General features: G+C 47.8%; 1 pseudogene; it reads left to right on the top strand.

The window, feature by feature from the left end:
• Nucleotides 1-4,360: 4,360 nt before the first annotated feature.
• Nucleotides 4,361-5,333, top strand: LOC131401779 (olfactory receptor 2V2-like; annotated as a pseudogene).
• The last annotated feature ends 21,445 nt before the right edge of the window (nucleotides 5,334-26,778 follow it).

Raw genomic sequence — 26,778 nt, 5'->3', positions numbered from 1 at the left:
TAAGTGCCCATCTACCGATGAATGGATAAAGAAGATGTGGTATATATACACAATGGAATACTAAAGTCATAAAAAAAGTCATAAAAAAAGACAAAATCGTGCCTTTTGTGGCAACATAGATGGACCTTGAGGGTATTATGCTAGGCAAAATAAGTCAGACAGAGAAAGACAAATACCATATAATTTCACTCATACGTGGAAGATAGTCAATCACATAGATAAGGAGAACATATTCATGGTTACCAGAGGAGAAGGGGGTGGGGTGAGGGTGAAAGAGGTAAAGGGGCACATATGTATGGTGACGAATTAAGAACTAGACTCTTGGTGGTAAGCACAATGCAGTCTACCCAGAAACTGAAATATAATGATGATGTACACTTGAAATTTGCACAATGTTATAACCAATATGACCTCAATAAAATAATACTAAAAAAGAAAAACTATGAAGGAAGAGTAGACTTATCAGATATTAAAATATACATAAAGTGTCTTTAAGTAAAAAAAAAAACCAAATAGGTAGGGAAGGAGATTCTATGGTGGTCCTAGCTAAAAGTAAAGCTGTTTCTTGGTTGTATGCAATCAAGTTTTACCCGCTCAGAGGACTAGAGGACTTTGGAGGAGGATATGCCACGTGAATGGAACAGCATGAGCAAACCAAAAAGGTCAAACAAAAGCTGTATTTGGTAGCTGCAGGTGTCAGATCATTTGGAATATAGGGCTTGTTTAGAGGGAGTTGGGGATGAAAAGCTGAAAAGGGAGAGCGGGACCACATGGGAACTTCAATCCGTTAGAGGTGGACGTGGGCTCAAAGTCTGACCTGTGAAGGGACCCACAGAGTGGCTCTCAGTACACACTGCAGTACACTGCAGTACGCAAGGAGAGGCACAGTCAGGGCCATTACATGCATGCTGGCAACGGTGATGCTCTGAACATAGCGGTGACACCAAGGATGAAAACAGAGGGCTGGTTGTAAGAAGCAAGAGTCTGTGTTAAGACAAACCAACAGGACCAGGAGAGTGTTTGATTTGGGGTACATGGGGTAGCCAGCATGGATCTTATTGAGCTTGAATGGGGCAATAGGTATCATTTTAAAGAAATAAGATGGGAATAGGAAATATTGTTTTTCTGGGACATGCAGGTAAGAATTAAAGCTTAAATTGTTTTCTGTTTGAGGTGTCAGCAAGAAATGTGATTGCATATATTCAGGCAGGCAATTGGAAGTTGGAGTTGGGGCTGAGGCTTGGGAGGGGTGTCTGGGATCCAATGGGGATTTTGGTCTCATTTGGAGAGACAGGAGGACAGAAAGATTCTCTGACTCCTCCACCTCAGCCTCATGGTCATCACCCTGAGATCTTTCCCTGAGTTTCACAGGGCCAGAAATGTAATTGTGATTTTCATCTATGATTACGAATTCCACTTCTACTAACCAACACAAAAAACAGAAACTTAACCATAAATGATCATGTATTCATCTGTGATGTTAAAAGATACACTGAGGCACATTAAAAATTTTAAGAGTTTATTTGAGCAAAAAGCAATTCCAATTGTGCAGCATCAAACTGGAAGTGCTTAGGAGTGCTCCACTGACAGGAACCAAGGGAAAGACTTTTATAGAGAAAAGGCAGAAGAAAAGCAAGGAAGTTATCTGATTGGCTATACTTAAGCATTTGACTTATTGGAAATCCTAGTTGGCTATTTTTGGTTGATTGTCCTTAGGTTTTGATATCTTTGTCTTGAGACATTTACAGGCTTAGGTTTGGGTTTGCTTGGTAGGATGGTAAGGCATTAAAGCCACTCAGCCTATTGGCCTCCTTGTTTAATTAATTTAACAGTGATGAGAGTTATATCCGAAAGGAAACCAGTACTGCCCTTCAGTAAAAGGATCTCTAATGTTTAAGAGTACAGATTATGGATCAGAAGCCTGCTGAGAGAGCTAAGAATTACAGAAAGGGAACTGTAATTTCCTATCTGAGAATTTCTCCAAGATAAGGTAACTTGCCCTTCTAAAGATATTTTTCCCTCAAACAGCCAGGTATAAAGTATCTGGAACTTACATTCCAAAGGCCCCTTCTCAAGTTTTGGGAAGGGGCCCATACTTACTCACCATGTAACCTTGGACAATCCAGCCAGCTCCTCAGATCCTCAACTTTCTCATTTGTAAAAGAGGGGCTAATTTAATAATCACTGTACCTTCATTGCAGGATCACTATGAGGTCAAATGAGGAATAGGTATGAGCACTGTGCGATGCAAAAGTCAAACATTATTTTTACTGATTGTGTATTGCCTGTCACTAGACCAGGCAGATGAGAAACAGACTGACAAACTCAAAATCTTTGATTCTTTGTTTTCTAGGCAACTTGCATGGCACCACCTTTCTTACATGACAAGATCACTTGTTAAAATTATCTGAGTCCCATTTATTTATATCAGCAATCAGGGTATGAGACTAGAACATGAAAGGCTGTGCAGACAGCCTCTAAGATGGTCCCATTGGTCCCCATTTCCTGGTATTCATGCCCTCGTGGGCTCCCTTCCCAGTGAGCATGGGCTGGATTTAGTGACTCACTTCTAAAGACTAGAACTCAGCAGAGCTCACAGAGTGTCACTTCCAATTCCAGGTTATAAGACCACAGCTTCTGTGTGGGGTGCTTTTGCTCTCCCTCTCTCTTCCATCACTCACCCTGGGAGAAGTCAACTGCCATGCTGTGAGGGGCCTTTGAAGAGGGCCTGAGTCTGCCAACAGCCGCACGAGTGATCTTGGAGTGGAGCCTCCTCCAGTCCAGCCCTGAGAGGACTATCATCTGGCCAACAGCTGACGGTAACCTCCTGAGAGACATAACACCAGAGGCAAACAACTAAGCTGCACCCACATTCCTGATGCACAGAAACTGTGAGATAACAAATGTTCCCTGTTTTATTCCAAGCTGCTAAATTTTGGAGCTATTTGTTCCACAGCAGTAGATAGCTCATACAAACTTAAGGAAAAAATATTCACTGCTGTGCTACCTTCAGAACCATGAAAATGCCTGATAGTTCAGCCCTGGATGGATCATGAGACAAGTGAAATTAGAAGGAGGCTGATGAGAGAGAAGAGAGAGAATCCTATAAAAACCGTAAAGGCCTTAGACAGTGAAAACAAGGTTCACTGGTTGAGTGTGAGGACAACAATAAAAGAGTTGTGCCTAAATAATGGCAGTGTTTTCCACTCAGTTGTTTATAATTATTTATTCTGTTATTTGCCTTGGGTTCAGATACTGCAACTATCATATCATCAAGGGAGTTTTATCTTTTTTAATATGCATGACTTTTATTCCTCGATTTAGCTTTGTCCGTCTAAAATCAGGCCATGCCTCCTGTTTCATTCCATAGTAACATATTTAGAAAAAATTCTTGACCAAAGATCAAGGAAAATCCCTTTTCAGTGACACGCTCCAAATAAATTGATTGAAACTTTTATAAGGCAGTGAGTAAAAGGTTCAGAAAGCCAGGTGCAAGTTTTCAGTCAGAAGGTTTTTATAAAGAAGGCTCTTTGATTTCTACTAAAAGTAACTTTGTAAGTAGGTATTAACTGTACTTGATTCCAGCCCACTTATACTGAAGCCTTGATCCTGGAGTTATTTAAAAGTCTCAGCACAATTAAAGACCTCACTGTTCTTAAGAGGTTTGGGAACCAAGTCACTGTTGCTCCCCATTGGATTGTGACTTTTTGTCAACCCAATATTGACAACAATGGCATCCAACTGCAGCTCTTCCTTCTCATATGGGGCACTAGAGAGCACTTCCATAATTGATATTACAAACATAACAGAGTGGCCAGCATGATAAACTCTCAGCACATACAGAAAGATATACAGACTAAAGAGAAAATTATGCTTGATTCCCTTCCCTTTCTGTAACACATAAATTATCTCATGGGAGTGAAATGGCCTAAGCCCTCTTAGAGATAGTTTACCAAGTCCATGTGGTCTCAGACAGTAGACTCTGTATCATACAGTAAAGCCAAGACTTTGCCTGCTAAAGGGGATTCTCCAAAGGTCCCATGACACATAAAATAACTCAGTTTCTACTCATCTAGATAAGGATACACACCAGTCCAGATATGTGGTCCAATTCCATGAGCTGGGAGAACTCCTATTGCTGTGTCATAGGGATATGAAGGAGTGTCCTCTTCTATGTCCCAAAGCTTTTGTTGCTGAGGCCTCATGAGTTACAAACAAAACAGCTAGCTGAAGATGTGGAATGCAGAGGTTAAAGAAATGTCAGTCCAACCAATATTTTTTGTCCATGTTCACAGGTTACCGGAAACATCAACTGAGCCACGGAGACGTGGTTGAACCAATCATCCACAGATGACTTTGTCCCATTGGGCATCTTTTTCCACAGTCCAACTGACCTTGTACTTTTCTCAGCAATCATGATAGTCTTCACAGTGGCCCTCTGTGGGAATGTCCTCCTCATCTTCCTTATCTACACAGATGCTTGACTTCATACACCCATGTACTTCTTCCTCAGTTCTTCCTCATGGACCTCATGTTGGTCTGTACCAATGCGCCAAAGATGGCAGTCAACTTCCTGTCTGGCAGGAAGTCCATCTCCTTTGTGGGTTGTGGTATACAAATTGGCTTCTTTGTCTGTCTCGTGGGATCGGAGGGGTTCTTGCTGGGACTCGTGGCTTATGATCGCTGTGTGGCCATTAGCCACCCACTTCACTATCCCATCCTCATGAGTCAGAGAATCTGTTTGGGATTGCTGGGAGCTCCTGGGCCTTTGGGATAATAGACAGTTTGATCCAGACGGTAGTAGTAATGACCTTTCCCTACTGTGGTTTGAGGGAGGTGGACCACTTCTTTTGTGAGATGCTATCTTTGTTGAAGCTGGCCTGTATAGACACATCCCTTTTTGAGAATGTGATATTTTCTTGCTGTGTCTTCATGCTGTTCCTTCCCTTCTCCATCATCTTGGCCTCCTATGCTCGCATCCTGAGGGCTGTTTTCCAGATGCACTCTGCTCAGGATGGTGAAAAGGCTCTGGCCACCTGTACCTCCCACCTGACAGCTGTCTCCCTCTTCTATGGGGCAGCCATGTTCATCTACCTGCGGCCTAGGCGCTACCGGGCCCCCTGCCATGACAAGGTGGTCTCTATCCTCTACACGGACCTTACTCCTATGCTCAATCCTCTCATTTATAGCTTGAGGAACCGGGAGGTGATGGGGACCCCGAGGAAGAGGCTGGACCATTGCAGGGTTGGCAGGCAGGCCTGAAGGTCCAGAGCATCCTGTGCCTGGTGCTGCCACCTCCTGGCTATGTGATGTTGGGTAAGTAATCTACTTTATGTGAGTTTCAGTTTCCTCATTAATAATCAGGATTATGACACCCAAGACTTGCAGAGGTCTTTTTAAACCCTAAAGCAGTACTCTATAGCTCTGATGAAAAACCAGCTTTTTCCCCTCAGTCTTTTTTGGACTAATTCTTTTGTAAAATACATTAAAATGGAATACAGGACTTTGTGAACTCAAGATCTGTGCAGAAGTAACGCATTGGGATTGCTATTACTTATTATTCAAAATTGGAACTACATCTGCTATCAGAGGATGCCCTGAGCTTAACTTCTTAATTCTTATTGCTAACGTCAATTCCTACATGCTTGGAGATTAATAAATACATTTGTAAACAACCCATGATTAATGAGTAAACTACGATGGAAATTAGAATGTATTTCCAATTAAAAACACTATTCATCAAATCTTTTGGGGTGGAATTAAAACTATCCTTAGAGAGAAATGTATAATCCTAGATTATATATATTTATATATTATTGTGTATAATATAGAAAAGTTGAATTTCTAAGTTCTAAGCATTCATCACAAGCTAGAAAAAGAGCAGAAAATTAAACACAAAGAAAATAGACGACACAAAATGATAAATATTAGAGGAAGGCTTCACAAACTAAAAGACAAACATCGAAAGGATAAATAAAACTAAATTAGATTCTAATAAATGACAAATATACTCAATAAAATCCTAGTAATAATGTTCAAAAAAAGAGAAAAATTGCAACAAATGAATACCAAGGCTTAAAAGGGAATGAATTAGGGTCACTCTTTGTGTTGTACATTCTATGGGTTTTGACAAATACATAGTAATATGTATCCGCCATTACAGATTCATATAGAACTATGGTTTCACTGCCCTAAAATCCCCTTTGCTCCAGGGCCATAGAGGTGTGTGTGACCTTTGTCAAAGTCATAGATGTTTGGGGTGATGGTGAATACAAAGATTCCTTCCAGCTAGTATCCTCTGCTTTAGGGTGAGGAAAGGGAGGAATTTCTCACAACGGCATTAATAATGGAGGAAACCAATGTTGAGGGTGCAGAAGTGGATCATCACAACATATTGATCCCGGAATGAGCATGGTTAAAAGAACTGAGGAAAAGGAAAGGAGGTCAATTTTTAGAAAATCAAAAATGCAACTTTATTTCTGCATTGATCTTGAGTTACTGATTTGGAATCTTATAAATTCAGCATGACTTTTGCTTCCCCAGGCAGGGCCTCATGAGCTTGTGGTGTTTCTGCACTCATGATTGGTGTGCAGCCCTGCATGGGTCACACATAGAATGTCCTGTGGCTGCCCTGGGCCCTGGGTGTGTGAGGCTGTCCCTCCTTATCTTGCACTTTGGAGGCTGTGATGCTGGAATGTTCTTGTCTGAGCCCTTAGTGACATGGGCCCTTTCTGACACTTGCACCTTACACCTGACATTGCCTCCTCTGATGCAGTTCATTTGCATCACTGCAAATGTTGTTCATGCAAATGACTTGACTCAGGATTGGGACCCAACCTGGCCAAGAGCAGATGGTCCCTGGAACCTTGTTATCATTGGACACGGATGAAATCATAGTGCTTAGGGCTGCCAAATAAAGGAAATGTGCATACCTCACTAAGACTCTATACCCTCATCCTTGGAGATTACATCCTGTGAGAGATGCATAAACACAGTCTCCTCCTTTCTTCCTTTTCAGGCACCTGAGAATGGCATCAAAGTAGACATGGTTTTATGTCTCCCCATCCCACACAGCCTTACCTGTGGAAATTTGTACAGTTCCAGCAGTGTTCCAATCTGGGCAGAAATTGCACATGTTGTTCCAGTAAGGGCTGCTAGAGACTTGCTCTCTCTCCTACAGGTGTAATTTGGGTTGTCTTTGCGCAGCCCTGAGACCCAAATGAGGGAACTCTCCAGTGCCTTCTGTTCATTGTGCAGGACATTATAGAGATCAACTCCCAGAGATATGTTGGGTAAAAGATGGGAGTTTCTGTTGATTTCCTCAATGGCAAAAACCAAGGCCAGAACATACTGCTAGTTCTTGTACTGAAACCTGCTGAGAGGGATGGGGCTCCTTAGGGAACAGACTCAAACCACAACTATCTTCAAATCCAATGCAATCACTTAATTAAGGAAGAATGCCCAGCCAACTCACTCCATCTGTGGCAACAGCTCTCCTGAAGCCTTAGAATTTATAGCTAAATCAAGTAACATCACCGGGGCTCTGGAACATCCTTAGTGAATTCCACACACATGGAGAAAAGTGATTAAGTTTATGAGAAAAGTTTAATGAATGGAAAAGCAGATCACATTCAGAGTGCGGTTTGTAAATGGTTCTTTGGTTCAGGATCCAAAATGCTTGTTCATTTGAACACATCATCAAATGCTTCAGAGAACAGCAATAATATCAACATGAGATTGGAGGTAGCGCTGGGGAGGAAGAGTAATTACACCTGAAGGCTCTGGGACAAGCAGAGAAGCACGGCATCTGTGGGTTGAGAATGGTGCAGCAGAAGGCAGGCAATCAAACTGCCTAAGCTTCGGCCCCATCAAACCTGTGTATCTGCCACCATCAACAACCAGGCAGCTAGGATGAGCTTCAGAGCTCCCATGAAGGAGGAATCACCGTAAGGCAGGCACATCCGGGAGAAGTATGAAGGAGTTAAAACTGAAAACACTTAGGAGTCTAAGAGACAGCCTTGTACGGTGTAAAAATTGAAAATGTGATTACAAAAACTGACTAAAATATAACATAAAGAGAAAATATTATACAAAAGTGGCCATGTGGTTTCAAGAGGACATCTGAGAAAAAAATTCCAAATATCCACCAGGCCTGGAAGAATTTACATGGGGTGTTGCATGCACGCCAACTTGCCCAGGAACAAGGTTTCCTGAGCTGGTGTGAATGGAGAGCAGAAGGCGAGAAGAAAAGCATTCAGCCTCTCGTCCTGCAATGAGAACAAGCTCTCCCTCCAGCATCCAGGTGCCTGAAGCTTCGGGGACACATGAGCTGAGCTTGACATCTGCCCCCAGGAGAGTCACCCCAGACCTTCCCTGACAACACACGTGTCATCATAAATAACATGTCAATTCATTTGAAAATTAGATGAAATTCACAAATTGCCAGGAAAATGAAAGTTACCAAAACTGTCTCAAGAAGAAATGAGAAATCTGAATAGTCCCATATCTAAAGAAGAAACTGAATCCATAGTTTAAAACATTCCCACATTTCATCGTGGCCAACACCTCTGCTGGCAAATTCCACCAAACATTCAGGAGAGAAATAATACACATTGAGTCTAGCTCTTCCACAGAACAGGAAAAGTGGGAAAAACTTTTTGATTCATTTTATGAGAATAGCTTAACGTTGCTACAAAAATCTTACAAGGTCATTACAGGAAAGGAAATTTACAAGCCTCTTTTTTTCTGGAACTAAACTCATGTATTCCTAAAAAAAATTAACCTTCCAAATCCAGCTATATTTTTGAAGGAGGCCACATCATGACCAAATTTCCTTTATGCATTGCCATTCAGTGTGCTACTTCCTGAAAAAGGAGAAATAATAATCTGGGTAACTGTGGTTATTATCTATTATATACATCATGTATAATCTACTGTAAATAGAACTGGTCATGTTCTGTTTGTTGGCCTGGGTGTTGTTAACACATGTGTACACTTTTTGATAACTTATCAATCTTTACACTTGGATTTGTGCTCTATTCTGATTGTATGTCATATTCCAACAAATATGTTTATTAAAAAGAGAAAATGAAAGCACAACAACGAATGAAAACCATAACAGTTATCCAATTGAGAAGTGCCCAGAGGACTAACCAGAAAGTTTGGGGAAAACAAACCGAAACAGACCTAACAAGTTAAAAAGCAGAGATATTTAGAGTCAATACAAACCGGAAATTTACCTTATTGAAGGTGAAATTGTAGAGATACACACATGTGCATGTGAGTATTCTATCATGTATACATAGATGTATATGATATACATAGGTACATGCATTATATATATGTATGAGTGTTTGTGGACACACATGCACATATGCGTCTCTCTATATATATAACTTATAGGGGGTATATATATGTGTGTGTGTGTGTGTGTATCTATACATATACATACAGCTGCTCTGGCGAGGGAGGGAGGGACAGATGTTTACTGACCACCTACAAGGTTTCTCAAACTTAATTTTTCCAACATTTGAAATGTCAATTTTTAAACTTAATGTATGTTTCAATAATACATTTGCATTTTAATGTGCTATACCAGTATAATCTCAGCATTTTTAATTTGTTCATTAATGGCAGAATTCTCCAGCTTGTATGCATTCTCTTGATGCTGTGATGTAATAGGCTGGGCGCTGACAGCCTCCCTTTTGTATTCCAGAGGTTGTGTGAAACCTCAAGTTTGTGGTCTCTCTCTGGCCTGCGGATTTGGACTAAGTTTCTGCACGTGCTCACTAGCTGTCCTCCAAAATTCACTCTAACCACCACTGTTGGGAGCATACACAGGGAAGAAGCCCTAGGGTGGAGGTGTGTGTATGTGAGGCACGCAGAGCACTGGGGGTGCCTAAAGGCCAGCTGGGGAGATCCATGGGTGAGGCATACCCCACAAGTCATGGGAGACTTCTTGATGGAGTGCTCAGTGCAGTTACAGGATCCACATCCTTTAAAGCCCTCTAAGTGTACCTAGCTGCCAATGCCCCCAAACTCTTCAACCCATCCACACTCATATTTTTGTGCTCCAACAGAGGGCTGGAACTTCTCTTCTTGAAACCTGGACTTCCACAAAGGCCCTCTCTTCTGTGTGTCATGATCTAAGACAGTGTTTTCAGGGGTTTCCATGCAGCAGCTGAAAGGAGCTTGAGCTGGTTTACAGGCCACTGCAGGGTCCAGAGCTGGGACCGAGGTCTGTCTGCCTATTACCAGATGCATGGGTGGGTGAGACTCCTTCTGGGTCCCTTGGCATATGGTGCTGGATCCCACTTCTCCCACAAAGGCACTTTTGTCTATGGATGGATGCCAAAGCATTGTTACTGCAGGAGTAGAAAAACAGAAGGTGTCTTATTCCACCATGATGCTGATGTCACTCTCCTTTTTCGAATTACAGAGATTCAAATTTGACTCAGTTTTTCAGGAGCCTGCTACTTGCCTACAATTCTCTACAACCTCAGACCCTCCCAGACCCACTCTATGAAGGACATAGAAAGAATGTTCTCAGATCTACTTACAAGGGCCAGGCAAATAAAAGCCAACAAATTGGTTCTGGTTACTCTGCTGGGAACAGAGGGCAGTGGACGTCTCATACATTCTGGTTTGGAAGCAAGACTACTTGTTCTCTGTGGATGAATAAACAACAAGAAAAGAGAGCCTGTGGTAGGTAAATACATGATTGATTTATCTGAAAAGCTCATCTCCTCCCCTTCAACTTGAAGGTTAGTGTAGGGCGAGAGCACGGGTAGTTTCCACTGTTCACCTTCTCCCTTAATATTCAGAACAGAGAATCAGTTTTATTTTGGGTGGCAATTCAACAAGCTAAAAGATAAAATTCCTAACCCCTCTTGCAGATAAGAGTGACCAGACCAAATTCAGGCCAATGATGTGTGACAAGAAGTATGGAGTGGGGGTTTGTGGAGGCTGCACAGATGGAACTGACATAGATGGGAGGTTCAGCATTAGATACATGTGACACCAATCCACAGGTGTCGTAGGTATTATCTCATATACACCTGACGATGTTCCTAGAAAGCTGTTTTTAGCACCATCCCCATTGTGCAGGTTGGGAGACTGGGGAGATCTTGAGAGGCACAGTGGCTTTTCCAGGACACAGAACTGGTAGGATAAAAGAGGTGTGACTTCAGCTCTGTCTCCTCAAAGCTGGCCACTGGTTCCACTCCCAAGGAGCTGTGGGGAGGGTGGTGATGGATATTTGTGTACAGTGATGGAGATGACATGGGCAAGGAGGGAGAGCAGCCAACAGCCTAGCGGGGGCTTTGGGTGGGTCTGATTGAAGGAAGGGGCCAAGTAATAGAACCTTGAAGAAGTGACCTCACTTCCTTGGTGACAGCCCCCAACAGAACTTAGAACTCTGGTTACCAGGCACCCACATTGTAACCACAGCCTCCTGCCCGGTTCATTTGAGTGGAGACACTCGACACAGCAGGATGTTCTCGTGTTGTCCCGTGACTTTCCGAGGCTCTGGCTCCCGGAAAGCCAAGAATGAGAGCATGTTAAGTCGCTTTAGACATTGGCTCAGCCCTCACCTCGAATGTCTGTGGCCTTTTGGCAGGAGGAACCATCAGGTAACAGCGTAGCCCAGGGCAGGCCACTCTAGATCAGGCCACAACTGTGATCCCACATGGACAGCCCCACACTCCTTGACCCTCAGTGTGTGTGTGTGTGTGTGTGTGTGTGTGTGTGTATGTATGTGGGAGGTGGGGTTAGAGAAGGTAGTATGAGGAGAAACCACCCTGAGCAGGAGCAGGTAGCTAAATGGTGGAGATCTGGTGGTGTGTCATGTTCATACTGAAGATTTGGCTGCAGGAGAGGATGGTGAGTGCTGGGGACCAAGCTCTTCTACCCACATGTGAATCCCAGGCCATCGAGGTGTTCACATTCCTTCCCTGATGGAGACTATGCAGATGCCCCTCTGTGCCTGAACTGTGGTGGGGTTTCCCTCTGTGGCAAAGTCCAGGCAGGCCTCTGATGCCTCCTGGCCTGACTTCTGGGCACTGTCACTGCAGAGCTGCACCCAAGTGATGGTTGAGGAGCTGGTAGATGGTTTCCAGTTCGCCATCTCCCTGGAGAGGACACAGGTGCACCAGTCCATCAATGAAGAGGGCTGGTTTGAGGTGAGTGTGGGTGCAGAGGGGTCTTCATACCCAGGACTCTGAGATGACCAAGGCACTACTAGAATGCAGACTCAAATCTGAGTCTCCGCTGGAACCCCCCAGGGTTTTCTCATTAGAGTGCTCCACAGTCCCACTCCCAAAGGAATCTGGACCTCCACTCCTTCCCACCAGCTACACAGGAGGGTAGAAAGTCACCTCAATCCTCCCGCTGGTTCACCATGATGTCATTGAGTGTATGTACCTCCTCCTCTCCCTCAGTGTGAGGATGAGTCCACCGTGAATTTCAATGAGGCCTGCAGGATGCGGGCCCTCCATACAGGCATGATGGAGAAGCTGACAGAGTCCATCGCACCAGCTTTCCTGAGGAGGAACATCTCTAGCTTCACCACCTTCATGGTCAACTACTCGGCCTTAGACCCATCCCACCAGGTCCTGGACCAGCTGTTTACTAGGTGAGTGCCCACTCCCTCCTCAACACAGTGGTGACTGTGCCCCCTGCCAGCTGTATGTCCTGGGAGTGTCACCAAATCTCTCTGAGCCTCAGTTTGCTCCTCTGAAAAGTGGGGTGGGAGAGGATAAATTTCATGGTGATCTTGCAGGAACTAATGGGATCAGCCATGGTGGGTGCTTACCTGGTGCCTGGCTCTGCAGAGAGGGCTGTGGACGTGCTGTGGTTGTTCATGGTGTTTATTTCTCTCTTCCCCATGAAAAGTAGTCTGCCTCACCCATGTCTGAGATGCGGCCTTTCTGAGTTTGGAAAAGCACATGGAAACCACCCTGTCAAGGAGTTGGAGATTCCATCCAGCTGGTCCTGGTCCTGGTCCTTTTCCTTGGGGTAGCCAGTCAAGGATCTCTGGGGCAGCAGAGAGGCCCTAGGCCCACTCAGGTGTCTGGGATGGTTCTGGGTGGATTACATTCATTCAACCATGTAGATTAAGCACCTACTGCATGCAGGACATTTGGAGACAGTAAACCCAGTGAATGAAGGAGACACAATGTGTGGCCTCAATTTCCATCTGAGAGTCAGACATTGACATTCGACATCATTCGCAGGTCTTGTCATCCACCGTCCATCCCAAGGGATGCCCTCATAGCCTCCTTTACCTCTGAAGGCATCTCCCCTTATTCCAGCCAGGAGGGCAGAGCGCAGGACCACCTAAAAAAGTGAGTGGTCTTTGGGTGCAGAAGGACGGCCTCCTGTCTCTAAAGAACAAGCTGTCGGGGGAGAGATGGAGGCTGTGGCTGAGGGGAGCCTGTCAGAAGCCGCATCTCACGCATCTTTTGATTCCCATGGGAAGGCAGAGGCCCGGTGGCTTCCACTCCAGGAGGACAGGAGTCAAAGAGCTATGGATGGGTGTCAGGACCCCTGGGAAACAGAGGGGTGGCTGGGCTGAGTTCTCCCCTAGAAACCCATTCCCACCACAGACCCATTTGAATCTGCCTCCCCTTCTCCACATCTACCTCTTCTGACCACCGCCTCCAGGCCCAGAACAGGAGGTGTGTGAGCAACCTGGTCACACATCTGTCTCAGTGCTCAGTCCAGTTGCACAAGTGCATGGAGGGCTGGGGTGGGCTGTGTCCCAGACCTTCAGGAGAAGAGTGTCAGTGGGAAGAGAGTCACAACAGACTCTGTGTCAACCTGCTGGATAAGCAGGCCTGCCACTGCCAGGACAGCCTCACAGGGGTCAGGGCTGCCATGTGGCTCTCACCTGGATGGAGAGGGGCAGGCATAGGGTCCAGTCACAAGCCAGGGTGCCTTGGGTGAGAAGTGTGGAGGGAAAGGCCAGGCCTCTGACTCTGTTGCCCAATTGCCCCCCCCAGTGCCATCTCTTCTCTGGTGGGAACCTGCCCGGACCCAGGGGAGGATTTCTGCGAGCTCCTGCACTATCTCTGCTTCAGCATGAAGCTGGCCTCTCTGCATCTCAGCTTGCCTGGCTCAGGGCTGCAGAGCCACGCCTACCTTCTCCAGGTCCAGCTGGAGCATCCACGGCCCATTGAGGCAGAGCTGGAAGGTGAGGCGACTGCAGTCTCGGATGACAATTTGCAGAATGTTCAGAGGCTTGGTTCACTTCAAGGCAGTGGGGTCTTTCCTGGCTTTGACAGGCACAGGGGAAGTCAGCTACTTGAGTGACACTGTTTCTTTCTCCTCCTGCAGTACCATCTCCAGAGCTCCCTCCAGCTCCAGCACCAGAGCAAGGGCCAGCTCCACGGCTAGATCCAGCTCCAGCTCTAGTTCCACTACCTGTGCTAGAGCTGGAGCCAGTGTCACCTCCATTAGTCCCTCCAGGGCCAGAGCCACCAACACCATCAGCTCCTGCCCCAGTGCCAGCTCCTGAGCTGGAGCCAGCTGCAACATTGGCTCCAGGGAGAATCCTCCCTCCACCTGGAGAGATAACAGCAGAGCCAGATCCAGTCCCAGAGCCCGCCTGCCCCTGGGACGTGACCACCAAGAAGCTGCTGAGGGAGGAGAAGCCTGACTTCTTGGAGTTCCCTCCCTGGCTGGTGGCAGAGCAGTTGACACTGATGGATGTGGTGAGCAGCGGGGCTCTCAGGGCAGGTGTGGCAGGCCTTCCCTGTGCCATCAGCTGCCCCAGACCTTCCATTTCCTGATCCAGAATCCCATGATCTCGGTCCAACCTCTTGCTTCCCCACATACCCTCATGTGACCTGAGCAGCCCTCTTAACTCTCGAGCCTTTGCTGTCCTCATGTGGACAGGAGAGATTGACACTGAGAGCAGCTGCCATGCAGAGTGGCTGTGCAGATGGATGAGGTGGAGCAGAGAGGAAGTTGGGCAGAGTCTGCGCTTTGGTGGGGGAGAGGAGCACACTGAAGTGCTGTCTTGTCCTTGGGTACTTCACTCATTTGCCCAGGAGGCCTCAACAGCCTCAACACTAATTAGGCATTTAATGTGTACATGACTACAAGGCAGACAAACAAAGCCCCTGGTTGTTGCTGCCTTGGGGGAATGTGCATCTGAAAGAGGAGTCAGACCCTAGGATGGTCAGAATGGGTGGAAGATGCCCCTAGAGATGGTCAAGCAGGAGCCGAGTTCTGGTGTTTGGAGGAAGTGAGACTGGGCTGGGAGCAAATGTCACTATCCCGCGCCACAGTATCGGTTCCTGGGTCATCCCGTGCTGGGTGCCCTCAGGGAACACAGGCAACACCCAGGGACTCCCACAAGCCTCAGGCCACATTCTCAGCTTCCTGAGCTCCAGCTCTCACCACTGACCCAGCCTGGGACTGGGGGCTGTGGACACTGAGCTGGGCTGTGGCAGGGCTGGGTGACACTCCCTGTCCTCCCCAGGAGCTGTTCAAGACAGTGAGGCCCCACGAATTCCTGGACTCCATCTGGTCCCAGGGTGACAACAGGGACATTCAGCACCTGGCACCGACCATCCATGCCACCATGACCCACTTTAACAGAGTGGTCGAATGTATCATCACCACCTGCATTGGGGACCCGAGCATGACGGCCCAGGACAGGGCCAGGGTGGTGGAGCTCTGGATCCAGGTGGCCAAGGTAAGATGTGGGAGCCCTGGGAGCCCCTCTCTGGAGTTGGGGGAACTGCCCCTTCTCCTTTCTCAGCTCTCATGTTTGAAGTCTGTGGTCTGAGCCTTTGCACAAACCTTAGGCCCCTCCTGCCAGGCCTCGATGACCTGACTCCTGGTCCCAGTGGTAGGAAGCTCACCCCTTCCTGGGCTCCTTTCTTGGCTTGAGCTCAAATCCTCCTCCCTGGAAGTATTCCTCATCAGGTTCCAGCTGTGCCTTTTCTGGGTTCCCTGAGCCGCTGTCTCATCCAGGACAGGAGACGTCAATGAGGGGACAGAAGCCAGAAGAAGCAGGGCTCCAGCTCCCCCTCACAGCTCATTCTCTTCCCTTCCCCAGGAATGCCACGGACTGAGGAACCTTTCCTCTCTCCATGCAATCTTCTGGGCTCTGGAGGGCCCCTCCATTCAATGTTTAAAAGAGTCGTGGAGACAGGTGTCCAGGTGGGTAGGCCTCTCTCCATGCGAGCACCACCTGGGTGGACCAGACACCCCCCACAGGGCTGGCATTGCCCTTCAGTCAGTTGGGACCTCCTGGGAGACAGCAAACCCTGGGGTTAGGGTCTGACCTGGTTGGCAGGCTTCAAGTCTTTCTGAAAACTTAGGCCAGTGGTTCTGCTTCAGGAATCAGTTTCCCTAAGTGACAGATCATGGCTTGAACCAAATTGAAGATTTTCAAGTGTTTGCAGCAACAGTACTCTCTGTCCACGTGAAATTAAGACTGTTTGAAACACATCTGCTGAGAAAATAAGAGAATGGAGGCCCCAGGTGACAATAGGAGAGCCCCTCCCCAGTCCCAGACACCTCAGGGCTCAGAGGACACAGTGAAAATGCTCATCCAGGCTTTCTGGGTCTTCTGGGTTTTCAAATAAAAGGGATTTACCCTAAAACCACTCCACAGTGTTTCTTTCGTTTTTTCCCTCCTCAGGAAGAACTGTAAGATAGTTGAAAAGATCTTCCAAACATGCCACCGGGAGAGCAGGAAGCTTCTCAAGGAGGTGAGTGGAGGCTGGAAATCTGGAAGGACGGGAGGTGAGGTGGGGAGGGACCAGGCAGGATGTGCTTTGGTAAGTTTTTCACTTAAGGTTCCCCGAGAAATAACGGTCTGTCTTGTCCAGCTGGACAGGAAGCGGGGGTGTGAGCTGCAGGGGCAGGTGGGGACTGTTTGGGGCAGGAGGCCTTGGTCACGGGATACAGTGGTGTCGCCTGGACTGTTCCAAGAGGTGAGGAGCTGGCAGAATGAGCAGATGTCTGGCTTCCATGCAGACCCATCAGCTGGCCCTCATCATCCTCCAGGCTGGCGGGTGGATGGAATGGGTGGGGGTTCCTTTCTTCCTAAAGCAGCCCAGTCTGTCCTCAGGAAGCCAGGCCCCTGCTGCTCCTTCTGTCTTCACTGCACCTCACAGGGGAGGGCACTCTGCCTGTCCCAGGGATGGGCACTGTGAGGTCACACATGCCTTGTGAACCTAGGGGCTGCACAGCCTTGGGCCAAATGGTGGATCTGAGACAGAACTGTGTGCTCTCTGGGACTGTGCACTCTAGCCCGATAGTGGTCACTGCTGACAAACCAGTGAGTCTCCCCCAGGGCGTTGTCGTCAAGGATACGCCCTAGATGGCAATGAGAATTATCAGGGAACCTACAGATTCTTAATGGACCTTCCTGACAGATTCTTAATGGCCTCCATCGAGGCCCTGGCAGGAGGGGCCTAAGGATTGTGCAAAGGCTCAGACCACAGACTTCAAACATGAGAGCTGAGAAAGGAGAAGGGACATTAGAAGTTTCCAAGTGAAAAAGGATGCAAATGTCACCATTACACAGTGCCGTGGTCACCCCCTACACTGTCACTCAGATGTGGCACAATGGGGTCCCCTTCCTGAGTGAATGAAGGAGGAGTTCTGTGCAGGGACCATCCTGAGGGGATTCTAGGGAGCTGAGGCCTTTGGCATGGCCTCAGGTCCAGCCTGGTGTCAGAAAATCCCTGGGGGCTGGAAAACACAGAAGCCACTTGCATGGGACACCGAGAAACCTTGTGCCTCTCCATCCATGGCTCAGGTTGACTGAGGGCCTCAACACACCCCGAGAGTCCAGAGGACAGGACATTGGTCAGAGGTGTGTCTGGAGGAGGAGTGAAGGCCAGGGGCCAGGGCCTCTGGCTGCGAGGGGCAGCGGTCTCCTCTGTGGGCCCCTTAGCAATTCACTGCCCCTCTGTGGGCCTCGGTCTCCTCATCTGGGAAATGGAGGGAGATGATCTGTGGTGCAGGCCTCACAGGGGTGATGAGGTACAAGGGGGAGAGGAATGTGCAGCAGCTTTGTGCTCCTCCTCCTCGAGGGGGGAGGGGACAGCACTGGTGACAGTCAGATGACACTGAGTCCTCAGGGGACACTGGGAGGCATGGGGAGTCCTTGTCACACTTTCCTGATGAGGAGAGAGGCTTAGGGGTCTGGGCAGGCCTAAGGGCACAGAGGAGGGAGTGTTGGAGCTGGGAGTGATCTAGTATCAGGGCACCCTGGAATGGGAGCAGCCATAGACACCAGATGGCCAGGGTCCAAGATCAGGGCCCTGGGAGACACGGGGAAGGGAACATGGCCTCCCTGAGCCTGTCCTTGACCCTGCAGGAGGTGTCATCTGTGAGGGCCACCCATGAGATGGATCCGCAGGGAGCCCAGGAGAGGCAGCAGGTGAGGTGGCCTGAGGGGGAGGGACCAAGTGTCAGAGGAGGGGTCACTCTCCTCACGGCTGGAGGCCTCCCTAAGAGAGGGGTCCCTCCTCCTCCAGCCCAGCTCCAGGAGCCCAAGAGCCTGAAATGCCTGCCCTAGAAGTGACCAGGAGGAGGCCTGGAAGGGCTGGGCCCAGGATGGGTTAGGGAGGGGAGGGGCAGGGACCACATATCCTGGGATTTGCCAAAAGCCGCCCCTGGGAGGTGACTGGGGAAGTTCGGTGGTCCTGGAGGGGGCAACTGGGGGGAGGCCGCTGAGGGTCCTAGGCTGTTCTCTGTGGGAGTCTGTGGTGGGCAGGAGGCTGGGGTGAAGGGATTTGGGGGAGGGTCCATGGGGGCACCTGAGAGGTGGGACTCATCTCACCACTCCCATCCTGATTTCACAGGGTGTCGTCCCCTTCCTGGGCACGTTCCTCAATCACCTGAAGCTGCTGGACGTTGGGATGGAGGATGATCTGGAAGTGAGTGAGCCTGGAGGTGGGGCCAGGGAGCAGGATCCTGAGGTTTGGGAGGCGAGAGCCCTGCACTGGGACCTGAGCTCTCAGTATCTGGCAAACCTCCTCTCATGAGAGCCCCATAGCCACCCCTGGGAGCTGGGGAGTCAGGCCCATCTTAGCAATGCGTGAATAGACGCTCCGCATAAGCCCCCCACCAGTCTACCTGGGCTGGTGAAGCTCATAGCTGCCTGCCTGCAGAGCTGCAGGAGGCTGTGTCTGAGATGGATTCAGCCTCCCCCTCGGGCCCTGCCCCTGGGGGAGTGCCATCATCCCCTGCAAGTGAGGAAGCACTTCTGTGTTCCAGCTGTCCCTTCCTCCCTGAGGCCTCAGTCTCCCCGTCTGTCATCAGAGAGGGTGTGCTACATAAGGTCTCTGGCCTCAGCTCCCCTGTCCCTCCTGCCCTGGAGCCCAGAGCCTGGCCCAGTGTCAAGTTCTCTTTGTGGAAGGTCTGCCCTCTGCTGGGCCCTGACATTCCTGCAGCCTGAGAAGGGGTGGGATGGGGGTTGGTTATGGGCTTAGGGGGCTGTTTCTGATGGACATTGGCTGTCTCCCTTCCAGGGAAATTGGGTCAACTTCCAGAAATGGTGTGACGTGAGCAGCTATGGGGAGGGTGGGGATGTGGAAATCAGAGACCTCCCCTGGCAAGACTTTCTCTGGCCTCATCCCTTGGGTCTTACATTTATTGGGAGAGTCAGATCCACAAAGCTGGGAATCCCGTCACGTTGGCGGGTGCGGGAGGGGCTGGCATCAAGGACACCTTCCTGGATGAGGAACTAATTCAAGCCAACTGTGAGGACAGGCAAGTCCTGAATGGAGTGGGAAGGAAGGAGGGTTCCCGAGTGAGCACAGACCCCAGACCAGATCCCCACTCCGCACAAGTTCCTGGCAGCGTTCCCCACCCAAGCCCTGTCTGCATCCTGTCCTTCCTCCCAGAAATTTAAAGTCATCCATAGGATCCAGCTGCTCCAGCAGGCTGCAAATTCATGTGACCTGGAGCCCGATGAGCGATTTGGGGCCTGGTTCCAGGCCATGGAGCCCATCAGTGTCCATGAGAGGTGAAGGGGACAGGAGTTGGGTGAGGGCAGGCCAGACTCTCTCTGATGACCAGCTCCAGAGCCTGTGGCCTGGATCGCTGATCAGCCTCAGAACTCGTAGCGTGGTGACCCATGGGGCACCAGGACTCAGCTGCTGGCAGGCTCTGGGAGGGGCACCTGAGGTGTGGCTCCTGGTAGCTCACAGGTCCACTCTGTCCTGTAGCTACTGGGTCTCCTGCCGGCTGGAGCCCGCACACCAGAAGGCGAGCAAAATGCGGCTCTTCAGGAGAAAGAGGAACCGGACATCCTCCAGTTTAGGGCCGAGTGAGTGTCAGGAGCAGCAGCGACTGAATCCAGGGGCTCAGTACAGCTTCGGGCTAAGCATGGGCCTGGATCCCAGCTCCAGTGCTGAGCAGGCCTGGGACAGGCCGCTCCCCTCTCCTCTCTGGGACTCGGTTGCCTCCTCTTAAATGGGTGATGCTAAATGATGCCTCCTGCATCAGGGACAAACAGGGTGCTGTTGATGGACTGAGCACTCGGCACAGGGTTTGGATAAGAGTGAAGGGGGGCAGGGAGGTGTGCCGTGAATCTCAGAGAGGCACCCCAAAATAGTCTGTTTCTTCTCTTCAGCCACCGTGCCCTTGGCGATGAGCCATAACCCTCTGGAGACCACAAGTTCAGCTCCTCCTGAGCAGCAGGGCCACTGGGACCCTCGGGGTGCACCGGGTCAGCTCTTCCCCCCCCATCCCAAGTAAAGGAGGACATCTGACGACTTTCCCTGGTTTCCACTAAAGCCCCAGATGGAGGGCACGACCCCCCTCCAAATCCCTGACATCTCCACCCCAGGGACTGTTTATCCATTGAGGAAGAGCATTAGTATATGTTTAAGAGTAAATATCAGATTTGAATGTTGCAGTAAGTTTTGTTTCTGTCACAGCCTGGGTGTTGTGGTGTGGTTCTTTCACTTCTCATGCTCATGTAAATGAGACACAGAATCTCACATTCTGCCTTGAGTTAAGAACTCATGTATGGTCAGAGCTTATGGTATGTGGGAGAAGGGAGGACGGCCAGTCCCCTCCCTGGCTACTGAATGACACTCTCAAGTCCCCCTTCCTCACAGGACAGGTGCATTTCAGTGTGGTTCACCTGGGCCAGGAGCAGAGACAGCCCCTCAGATCTCCCTGGATGTAGAGGTTGGAGGGACTTTCCCAGGCAGAGCAACAACCACTGAAATGTGGGTGTCTTTCAAATACCACTTGCCAGGACCATGTCCGTCCCCAGGACAGCGGCTGTCTTTCTACAGCTTTCCAGGAAGAAGGAATGTTTTCTGCTTCTCCCATTGAGGTTTCTTTTGATCAAATATTGGAAGTTATCGTTTTCTAATCAGTCTCTGGATTTGCATCAACACTAAATGAGGAAAAAATGTAAAAAGATAAAAGTTTGCATGTGGAAAGGACAAGGCCAGAGGAAGACCATGTGCTGATGGAATAAGGGCCGACAGGATATCCCCATCAGGACGCCTCTAGGGCTCCCTGTTCACCCTTCGCCTAGACTGGAATCCTCCTGGGATCCTGGCCCATGCCATGGAAGTCCTTTTCCCACTTGTTTCATATCCAGAGGAAAAGATTCATGATGCAGCTTTTAAACCTACAACAGGACTTTCTTCCATAAACCTCACCACTCCCCGTGAACTAGGATTTCCAGCATCCCCGCACTTCCTTATATGATTCTTTTTGGGCAGAAATTCCCTAGAAGGCCCCCAGCCTCTCTGTCAGGTACATCGTGGCCATTCCTCCCTGGCTGGGCCTGATGGATCAGGGGTGAGCTCTGGTTTGCCAAGATAACAGACCTTAATCCTGGCCACTGAATGACCCACACTGTCCATTGCTGCCTAGGGTGACATCTGGGACCCTGGTGTTCTGAGGTCCATGGTCTCAGACAATCACTAGTTTACACACTCAGTCGTGTTGTTACTGACTTGTCCCAAAGGGGCAGCTGGGCCTGAGCGCATAGAGCACGTAGCCCCTGGGATGACTGTGTTCTTTTCCCCAGTCTGTGCTGTGGTTATGTGGATGTGTGTTACAGGGCTGTGAATCTTGCCTGTTGGGTGTTTTTAAAGATGAGGCACGAGAGCGGCAGGTATAGGAGTGGGTCCAGCAGGGGAATGCAACCCATCTTAGACAACACAGACACAACAGACACAAACTTACCAATTAAAATACTGAAATGCTTCCCACATGGGTGGTAAACAGACACTACTCTGAGCTCACCCCCAGAACCCACCCTACGACTAGGAGCTAAAGGGTTACCACCCGGCATTTTGAACATCATGCCCTGGAAACACCCTGTAAGACAAGGGCCATTGTCTTGAATTCCTTGGTACTTCTTCCCTCTCCTTTCTGAAGGCTGCAAGTGTCACCCAGGGAGGCCTTTTCAGTTCAGCCAGATGCAGAGTAGAAATCCTGGTTCCCACAGCCCAGGCCCTTCCTGCCAGGGCACTGCCATCCAGGAAAGAAAGAATTCACACCTCGGTGTAGACATGTAAAGACACACAGGCATATCCCACCCAAACATCAAGATGCATGAACTAGTAAGAGAGTAAAAGGCGCTTCAGAAACACATCAACCAATTGCAAAAAAGGGGTTTTTTAAAGATCCTGACTCAAATAAAATGCAAAACCAGGAAATCACCTTGAGAAAACTGGGGGACTTTGGATACTGACCAGATAGTTGATTATAGGAATGACACTTTTATTTTTGTGTGTGATAACATTAGTGTGTTTGTGTTCAAAAAATCCCTCATCTGTAAGAGAAACTGAAAATATTTACAGCTGAAATGATGTGCTCTCAGCCATCTCAGCTGGTTACCTCTAGCGGGGTGGGTGTGAGGATAAACAAAGCCAGATGGTATACGAGTTGACAATTTTTGAAGCAAGTAACAGGTTCACAGAGGTTGATTTTTCTCTACTCTGAGATTTAGAGATTTTTGAAAACTTTCAGAACACAATTTTGATACAAATAGTATACTCGGTGTTCACGTTACAATGTTACAAATTAAAACATTGATTGAAAATATAAAGGAATGCTTCTCCTTCCTGACCTAAGGAAGCTCTCTCTCAGTCTCGTTCTGTGAATGACCTGATGATGCCACCAACTGTTCACTTACCACATGTTTGTGGAGTAATTCCTATGTGCTCTGTGCTGTGTGCAAGGCGAACACATTTCCACGACTCTGGATCTCGTGTGGGAAGGAAGGCAATGAGTCTGCTGCCAAGGTTCTCTACGGGGAAAATAATGCCCCCAGGGGGTGTGCTCATTTTTAAGATTCCAAAATCAAAGCTACACAGGTTTGCCAGGTAACAAACAAGAGATACTTAATTCATGATACAGAAATGACCTATGTCTGAATTAACATGTGACAAAGAAGAGAAAGATTGATGGATTTTATGTTAAAATTAGATGCAAAATCATAGTTCTGGCCCCTGGCCTAGTGGTTAAGTTTGGCAAGCTCTGCTTTGGCAGCCCACGTTCTGTTCACAGGTGTGGACCTACAACACTGAGCAGCTATGCTGTGGCGGTGACCCACATACTAAGTAGAGGAAGATTGGCAACAAATGTTAGCTCAGGGTGAATCTCCCTCAGCTAAAAAAAAATAAAATTACATGCAAAATGAGAATAATTTATGGAATCAGATTTAATATATATTAAAAGATAAATCTCATTCAAGTAGGTATCATCTCTTCATTGAGTTAACACTTAATGAAAAAACAGATATAAGTTCAAAACACTAATTCCTCAGCATCAATTATCCTATCAATTTTAATATAAAAAGGAAGAAAAATCATGGTAAATAAAAATTGATGTTATCATGAAAGGTTAAGATCACGACGGACATTACAAAGAGATGCTGTGAAAGTCAAGCCTGTCTCATGGGGAATTTCTCAACCACATCACTCTCTTTTTCTTCAGCACCGTTGTTGCTTTCCTCACTCTGTTTTCAGGATGCCTTTCTTGGCTCCTTGCTCTCTCTGCCTCCTGGGCAATCTCGTCTGTCCTCGAGGCCACAGTCACTCCCTCCCATGCTTTACTTCACTTTCTGTGTCTGTCTCCTGATATCTCCAAAAGATGCTCGTTGCCTGCAGAGGGGCTATGAGAGACCCACACCCAAACCAGGACTCATCTCTGCCCAATATGGACACTGGCCAGGGGTGGGCTCAGGGCTGGTGTGCAGACCCCTCAGCTCCAGCCACGGCCCAGGGATTCACCTGGACCCCCCAGTGCAACTGTTTTTAAGGTATTTGTGAATCCAAAGGACTTAAGAGTTCTCCTTCACTGCTGCAGGCCTGGAGTCCCTGCAGACCCCTGTATCCACAGACTTGCTGGGGATTCTCCAAGGTCTCCTCCCATTGACTGCACATGACCTCACTGCCAGGATGGGAAGTGATTCTAGTAACTGACATCTGGAATATACAGCTGCTCAGCCTTCAGACTGTATAGAACTTCAGTTTTCTACTTGGTTTTAGTTTCATGGTCTCATTGTTTCTACTATGAAGTTAGGACATATTTTTTGAGCTTTCTCTTTAAAAACAGAATAAAATGCAAAATTGGAACAAAGAGGAGCATGAAGACTACCATCCATGGAGAATGTTCGCAGCTCATTTGGATATTGCACCCTCTTTCTCTCCCTGGAGAAATGTGTCTCAAATCATACTGTCCATTACAATCATTGCAGAATTTTTATAACTCAGATTGCTGGAACTCAACCCAAGTAGGTCTGGGGAGGCAACGGAGAATTTTCATTTCTAAGACGTTCCCAGCTGATGTTGATGCTGCTGATATAGGCATCACACGTTGAGAACGGGATTCTGGGACACTATCAAGCTGATGTGTCACTATCAGTGCAAATCCAGACCAATTTGCCTCCTCCATCTTGCTTAAGGGTGTTATTCTCTTCCCTTCTCTATCATTGTCAACTATACACATGCTGGTACCCTGTAACTTACGTTATTGGGACACAGAGATCCAAGGACTCCATAACTCCTTTGAGTGTCCCATCTCTAATGAAATCACGCACTCTTCCACCCTTAGATACTCACTTCCACACCCAGAGCCTGTTTTCAACCAAAATTCTCCTGCTTGCAAATCAGTAACTCAGAAACACCACATTCCCACCACAAATTTCCACATTTCTAGTTTTTACACAAAGAACTCTACTGTATATAACCATTCTTTAAGAAAATAGATTACTCCAGTTAGAGTATCTTAACAAGGCTCTCTTCCTTCTCTCTTCCTACTCCTCCCTATTAATCTTGGATTCTGTGGTCCATCATTTCAATAACCCACTGACAATGCTCCCTAATTCTTTACTCTCATCATATCTGCCCTGCAAGCCTCTGACTTTGGATGATTCCAAATACCTGCCAGGCCATGTTGACACCTGCACTGAGGATCACCGCTGAAGAGAGAGCACACGAGGAGCCTGGGGGTCCCAACAGAGAATCAACAGCAACCAATGGGCCTCCATGCATTCTCTAACGCTTCCTGAATGCTCTGTTAATTTCTTTCCATTTCTTGAGTTCCATAAAACTATTTTCTCTTGACCTACTTCATATCTCACAGACAAATTGTTAACCACCACACAAGAACTATTTCACACTCTAGTCATCAGATCTAGAAATTTTCCTCATAAGCAATTCATTTATCACAGCATTTCTGTTGTTTTATACAGATATATTTCTTTCTTAGCTAAAACCATTCTGATTTTCATCTCATCTTTCCATTTCAATGACCTTATGCTTTCAATATTCGCAGTACTTTCAATCACCTCCCTACTGGGATCATGCCTCATGTTTCAAATATGCACAAATCTCTACCATCTACAAACCAATCCCTCATCCATTGTTCCTAATGCCCCTCACCCTCGATGTCCTCCCTCTCCTCCTCCTGACAGGGACTCATTGTGAAAAGTTCACTTACATCCCAATGCCTCTGTTTCCACACTGGCAACTGATCCCATGTCCCCATTCTGTGGATGCTTCTCTTGCTAAGCTCACAGGTCAGGGGTCTTACTATTCCAATGTGGCCTTTTCATTATTTGTCTGACATGTCCTGCAGTAGCATGTGACTTTGTGGCCTTCAAGTTCCTTTAGAAAGCTCATTTGTCCTTGGGATCCACCAGTGCTACACTGTCCTTCTCCTGCTCCAAACTTCCTGAGTCACTTCTTGGCTTCTCTTTATAACCAACCCACAATGCCTGATGCTTCCCAGAAGTCAGCCCTGCTCTGACATCTGCTGTCCACCTGCACCCTCCTACTAGGCAATCATATCCATTTCCCTGGCTTCAAATACCACTAACGAGCTAAAAATGTTCAAAGAATCAGCACAGATCTGACTCTGCCCCCCAGACCCAAATATCTACCTGCCCACTCAGCCCATCAGTGATGACTCGACTCACAGTGTCCAGGTTCCAAATTGAAAAAAACACATTCCCAAATAATTCACTTCTCTCTCAGTGTTCCCAAATTCACTTGTTTGTGCTAATATCCTGTCTGTCCCTGAGTGTCATTCTGGACGCTCTGCCACCCCACATTCATATCAATGAACCATCCATCCACCCTCCTGAATCCTCCTACAGATTCTTCACTTTTGGATTATTTCTAATCACCTTTCAGAAATGACACAAAATACCATTCCCACACAGTGAACTCTCCTGCTCTAGCAACCTAAATTACAAAACTCCATTTTTCCTCTTTGTTGATATTTTTTTCCACTTTACTTATATGTGCATCATCTCTTTCTTTCAAT

The sequence above is a fragment of the Diceros bicornis genome (genome assembly GCF_020826845.1).
Source record: "Diceros bicornis minor isolate mBicDic1 chromosome 16 unlocalized genomic scaffold, mDicBic1.mat.cur SUPER_16_unloc_1, whole genome shotgun sequence".
Taxonomy (NCBI): domain Eukaryota; kingdom Metazoa; phylum Chordata; class Mammalia; order Perissodactyla; family Rhinocerotidae; genus Diceros; species Diceros bicornis.
This window is presented reverse-complemented; position numbering and strand designations above follow the sequence as displayed.